Genomic DNA, 6,452 nt, shown 5'->3' with positions numbered 1-6,452 from the left:
CGGGAGGCTGAGGCAGGAGAATGGCGTGAACCCGGAAGGTGGAGCGTTGGAGCTTGCAGCCACTGCACTCCAGCCTGGGCAACAGAGCGACAGTCTCAAAAAAAAAAAGCATGTCAGGGAGAAGACAGTGATCTTATCTTGAACCAATGGAGGGAAAAACCGGGTGAAATGTCTTTGAGATAGCATGGGATATGAGTCATTGAGTCTTTGGTGATTATAGATAATTCAGTCACCATTATGTTTATGACTTGTTGCTCTTATCATAATCTCTCATCACCTTGTCTCCTAAGTAGACTTGGAAGCTCGATATTGTACACCTTATTAGGAAAATACTCAATTGTCTTCTAGTATAGGAAAAATTCGTCTTGTGTGTGGAGTAAACATTTTTGCCCTTACCACCATGAATATCATGTTCCCTTTATCCTCACTGTGTCCCTCAAAACCAAGAAAACATCTGGGAGTAGAGCTCGTAGAATGTTTCAAATAAGCTGAAATTAAGAGTTTTGTAGCATTGAAATGGAGTCTTTACATCAAAGTATAACTTGAAAGAAGAAACTTAGCAATTACTCTGCCCAAATCCATTGATCGTGTAATCTTTCTTAGCTGAGAACGTTATGGAACAAAGGCCCGCAAGGGCCTGGCAGTTGAGACACTTCAGGCAGTTAAGAAAATTCATTTCACCTTTGCAGAATGTTTGGTACGTTTGGCCATCTGCCTCTGACAGGACAAAAGCCCTAAATTTAATACCTTGAAGAGCTAACGTTAAAGTGCAAAAACGAAGGTTGCAACAGCCCGACTTCGATACACTGAAAAGAACCAGGATACACCTGAACTTCCAATTTTTTCAATTTCAGCCCAAAGCCGGCCTGGTTCAAGGTTCAAGCATTCCTCAGAAATTTCCAGCGCACGTTCCCCATCTGAAGGCTCACACCTGCGGGAGTAGAACACACTCCACACCGGTGCCTCCAACACACGGAATTTGCGCTCCCAGAAGCTTACAACATGGTCATTGTTGAAGTGCTCCCCTTGAATTGGTCGGGCGTGGTGGCGCGCTCGTGTGGTCCCAGCTACTCGGGAGGCTGGGGTAGGAGCATCGCTTGAACCCAGGAGGAGGGAGTTGCAGTGAGACGAGATCGCGCCACTGCACTCCAGCCTGGGCGATAGAGCGAACCTCCACCTCAAAAAAAAAAAAAAAAAAAAAAAAATCCTTAGGGACCGCCCAGAGGCTGGTGACACCTGCACTGGTACCTCCATGGCCGCGCCTCTGAGGTCACCGCTCCAGAAGGTCCCAGGCCGGAGTGTAAACCTATTACTAAGTGGGGCGAGTGGACACCAGCAGGTCCCGCCCTAAAGGAGTCCCGCGGACGCTTGGGCCTCAGTTTCTCTTTCCTGCCCAAGTATCTCCCCAGCTCTGACGAAACAAGCAACTTCCAGACTGTGGCGTTAGCTCAGCGACTGCACTGAGCCGCCGGGAAGATCCTGGTCCCGACAGCCAGCTGACCCACATGCGTTGCGGAGGCGCTGACCACCCCACTTCGCTGGCTGCTGGGGGGTCACGTGAGGTCCTCGGGCGCCGCAGGGAGGGCGGCATCCAAGTCTTTCTGCGCGTGCGCGTGCGCGAGCGTCCGCTGTCACTTAGGTAGAACAGTCTCAAATCGCACCGTTAGTACCGGCCCCCTTTGCCTTTCTACCTTGCCCCTCCGAGTCCCGACCCAAGATCCCAAGTTATCGTCTTCCTCCTGCACCAGGGCCGGGACCAGGCAGCCAAGAGACGCGGAGACAGACTACTGGGACTGCGACGTCTCCTCTCATGTTCGCTGCGATATGCCGGCGTCGTGTTGAGCGGGCTGCGGACACAGACAGCCTGCCCGGCCCCACTGAGTGTTTGATCCCCATCCTCGCAGCTCTCTAGAGGACCAGAGTTGGCGGTGCAGCCCAGCGGAGCTTCGGTGGGTGCGGATGTCACTAGATGACAGACCCAGCCCTGTCCCTCAGCCCTCAGGGCCCTTTTCCCAAAGCCTACAGCCGCAGAAAGTTCTCTTAGGATATCCCCAGACCCTGCAGCCAGCTTTTCCATTTTTCCTTCCTGGGGCCAGTACTTTCTACAGCGTCTACAGCCAAAGTATCTTATCCCAGGAGGGCCTTTATAACCATCTGGGCCTTTGGGACTTTTCCCCACTTGTTAAAATCCATGGTCTTGGCCTTTCTAGTCGCCTGTCTCTCATGCTTAAGATAGTACATGCCTCCCATCCGTAAAAATGGATCATCCGCCGGGCGCAGTGGCTCACGCCTGTAATCCCAGCACGTTGCGAGGCCGAGGTGGGCGGATCACGATGTCAGGAGTTCAAGACCAGACTGGCTAACATGGTGAAACTCCGTCCCTACTAAAAATAGATACAAAAATTAGCCGGGCGTGGTGGCGGGCGCCTGTAGTCCTAGCTACTCAAGAGGCTGAGGCATGAGAATCGCTTGAACCTGGGAAGCAGAGGTTGCAATGAGCCGAGATCGAGCCACTGCACTCCAGCCTAGGTGATGGCCAGACTCTGTCTCAAAAAAAAAAAAAAAAAAAAAAAAAAAACTGTATACATTAAACTGATCCCACCTTTTTAGGCCTTTAGGACTCCACCTTAGGTTATCCTTTCCTCGTGGCCCTTGATTATTAACCCATCCTAGGGCCATCTTCTCCTTTTCAGGGTGGAGGTTTGTTTGGCATGCTTTCCTCAGGCTGCTTTGTAGAAACGCATGATTCAAAACTAGGTACAGGCCAGCGCGGTGGCTCACACCTGTAATCCCAGCCCTTTGGGAGGCTGAGGGAGGCAGATTGCTTGAGGTCAGGAGTTCGAGACTAGTCTGGCCAACATGATGAAACCCCATCTCTACTAAAAATATAAAAATTAGCCGTGTGTGGTGGTGCACGCCTGTAATCCCAGCTACCTGAGTGGCTGAGGCAGGAGAATCGCTTGAACCCAGGAGATGGAGGTTGGAGTGAGCTGAGATTCCACCACTGCACTCTAGCCTGGGTGACACAGCGAGATTTTGTCTCAAACCAGACAAACAACAAAAAAACAACATCAGCTATAAATTTTCCTTTGGTGTATAGGTTAAGCAGTTTTACCAAACAATATTTTTCTTTGAACTGCCCTGGCATTATGCAATTCTGAACTCTTTGAAGGCTCCTGCTTAGACTTCAGCTGCCACCATTAGGAAGCCCAAGAAGCCTGTAAACCCTGAATATCTGAGTTAGGCCTCAGTCAGTTTAGGAAGTTTATTTTGCCAAAGGTAAGGATGCACACCCATAACACAGCCTCAGGAGGTCCTGCTACATGTGCCCAAGGTGGTCCCAGTACAACTTACTTTTATACATTTTAGGGAGACATCAATCAATATATGTAAGATGAACATTGGTTTGGTCCAGAAAGGCGTGACAATTTGACGCAAAGGCAGACTCGAGGCAAAGGCAGAACAACTCAAAGAGGGGAGTGGGTTTCCAGGTCATAGGTAGATAAGAGGCAAACGGTTGCATTCTTTTGAGTTTGATTAGCCTTTTCAAAGGAAGCAATCAGATGTGTATCTCAGTGAGCAGAGGAATGACTTTGAATACAGTGGGAGGCAGGTTTGCCCTAAGCAGTTCCTAGCTTCACTCTTCTCTTTAGCTTAGTGATTTTTGGGGCCCCAAGTTTTACTTTCCCTTCGCAAGCCCATATGGAGAACTGAGGCCCCTGCCTGACAGTCCTAGCTGAGCTTACAGAACAACTTTCAGCCTTGGGAGTGAGGCCATTTGGACCTTCTTTGTTCTATACTTCAGAGAATGGAGTTATTTTTGAGATGTAGTCCATGAGTGTGGTTTGAGAAAAACAGCTACTAGCTGGTATGTTGCAATTGGGTGGGAATGAATGGCAAGCCAGAACTGACAGAAAGGGAAGAATAGCCATGGTATCTCTGTGAAGTGGACATTCCAGAGAGAGAAGTGGGTATTCCAAAAGTGAGTGGGCTTGTGAGGAGCAACGAAGACATCCATCATGATGAAACAACAATAAGACCAAGTTTTGAGCTGGGGTGGAGAACAATTCTCTGGGTGGCCTTAGACCCCAACCCAGTTCTTCTTTTCATGCTTGTGGTTTAATTATTATTACTATTTTTTTTTGAGACAGAGTCTCACTCTGTTGCCCAGGCTGGAATGCAGTAGCACAATGTCGGCTCACTGCAAACTCTGCCTCCTGGGTTCACGTGATTTTCCTGCCTCAGCCTCCCGAGTAGCTGGGACTACAGATGCGTACCACCATACCTGGCTAGTTTTTGTATTTTTAGTAGGGACGGGGTTTCACCATGTTAGCCAGGCTGATCTCCAACTCCTGACCTAAAGTGATCCACCTCAGCCTCCCAAAGTGCTGGGATTACAGGCACGAACCATTGCGCCTGGCCGTGGTTTTCAAGAATAACTGTAGAGCCAGGCGCGGTGGCTCACACCTTGTAATCCCAGCACTTTGGGAGGCTGAGGCGGGCGTATCACCTGAGGTTGGGAGTTTGAGACCAGCCTGACCAACATGGAGAAACCCTGTCTCAACTAAAAAAAAATACAAAATTAACCGGGCGTGATGGTACATGCCTGTAATCCCAGTTACTTGGGAGGCTGAGGCAGAAGAATTGTTTGAATCTGGGAGGCAGAGGTTGCCGTAAGCCAAGATCATGCCATTGTACTCCAGCCTGGGCAACAAGAGCGAAACTCCACCTCAAAAAAAAAAAAAAAAGAATAACTATAGAATATGCTTGGAATGCAATATCCTGAGATAGGGGAGGAACTGGCTGGAACAGCCTGGACTTTGTTTCTTTTTCCCCTAGAAGCGACATGTCCTCCAACATTTTAGCCCAGCAAGTCTTGTGGCCCCTGAGGATATAACCCAGAGAGGGCTGCTTTCTGGGATTTCTCGGCTGTGGTTCAAGTGGAGTACACACAGTTGAGACCCTGTCTGCCCTGGGCAGATTTCTTGACCCTTGGGGGACCAGCTCACAATAAATCCTAGGCTTCTGTTGCTCCTTGCTGCCTATCCATAAGCAATAAACCTGCTTCAGCTCATTCACTCATGGGTAATTTTTGTATAGCTATTATAAAAGGGGTAATATGTAATGCTAAATACTCCAGTAACAATCATGGGGTTCCATTAAGTATAAATTGTGTGCATGGGTGTTGTATATCATTGGACTCAAGTTGATAACCAGTGTACAGTGAAACTGATTAACACTGAGTAGTACCTGGAAGGAATAAAGAATAGGTAGTGGCTGGGCACAGTGGCTCATGCCTGGAATCCCAGCACATTGGGAGGGATCACCTGAGGTCAGGAGTTCAAGACCAACCTGGCCAACATGGTGAAACCCCGTCTCTACTAAAAATACAAAAATTAGCCAGGCGTGGTGGCACACACCTGTATTCCCAGCAACTTGGGAGGCTGAGGCAGAAGAATCGCTTGAACCCAGGAGGCAGAGGTTGCAGTGAGCCGAGATCATGCCACTGCACTCCAGCCTCAGTGAGAAAGCAAGACTCTATTCAAAAAAACAAAACAAAATAAAAAAAGAGTAAGTAGGTAGGTCCAGAGACTAAACATAGTGATATCTTGTGGTAGAAAGATGAATACCCATCACCTGTTTAGAAAGGCTTTTGCCTTATCCACTTACTTGTAGAGTCATCATACAGGAGATTGATAGTGATAGGAGGCAGGTAAATTTTTAGGCAGACAGGGATGGGTCCCTGGTGAAACTCAACCTTCGAGCTAAGGATAGTCTGAAGCCTGAAAACCAAGCTACAAGTTCTGGCTAAATCCACAAACCAGATTTAGAGATCCCATTCCTGTTTGGTATGCTCTTTCCTGATTGGTCTTTATCCTTCAGCTATTTTTTTATAATATATATTTATAATATATAATATTATATATTATATATAATTATATATATAATATATATATATGAGATGATGTATTGAATCATTACCTCCCTTCCCCAATTGGTCCTCTACACTTTCGTGCCTATTTCTGAATGGTGTTTTTCAAGCATACCCACAGACCAGTCAGCACACACTTCCCCATTTCAAGCCTATAGAAACCTCTAGACTCGGCCTCATCACTAGCAACCCACCTTTGGGTCCCATCTTGCTGTTGAGGGCTTTTCTTTTGCTCAACAAATTCTACTCTGCCTTAGTTACTCTCTGGTGTCCATGTACCTCATTCTTCTCGGCTGTGGGACAAGAACTTGGAGCTCATTGAACTACAGTAGTAAAAGAGCTGCAACAAGATCTAATACAATAATGCTTAAAGATACTATTATTAAATTACACTTAAAACATCAGGCATGGTGCCTCACACCTATAATCCCAGCACTTTGAGAGGCCAAGGTGGCAGGATTGCCTGAGGCCAGGAGTTTAAGATCAGCCTGGACAACACAGTGAAAACCTGTCTCTACAA

At 47.6% G+C, this 6,452-nt stretch overlaps 1 long non-coding RNA gene across 1 annotated transcript; it reads left to right on the top strand.

Annotated features, from left to right (window-relative positions):
* Window positions 1-1,624: 1,624 nt before the first annotated feature.
* LOC134756867 (uncharacterized) lies at window positions 1,625-5,074 on the top strand. Its single transcript, XR_010130211.1, has 2 exons — window positions 1,625-1,949; window positions 4,840-5,074. It is a non-coding gene; the product is annotated as an uncharacterized lncRNA (long non-coding RNA).
* The last annotated feature ends 1,378 nt before the right edge of the window (window positions 5,075-6,452 follow it).

This window comes from Gorilla gorilla, chromosome 13 (assembly GCF_029281585.2).
Source record: "Gorilla gorilla gorilla isolate KB3781 chromosome 13, NHGRI_mGorGor1-v2.1_pri, whole genome shotgun sequence".
Lineage (NCBI taxonomy): Eukaryota > Metazoa > Chordata > Mammalia > Primates > Hominidae > Gorilla > Gorilla gorilla.
Note: the sequence above shows the minus strand (reverse complement) of the source record. Positions and strands in the feature narration are given on the sequence as shown.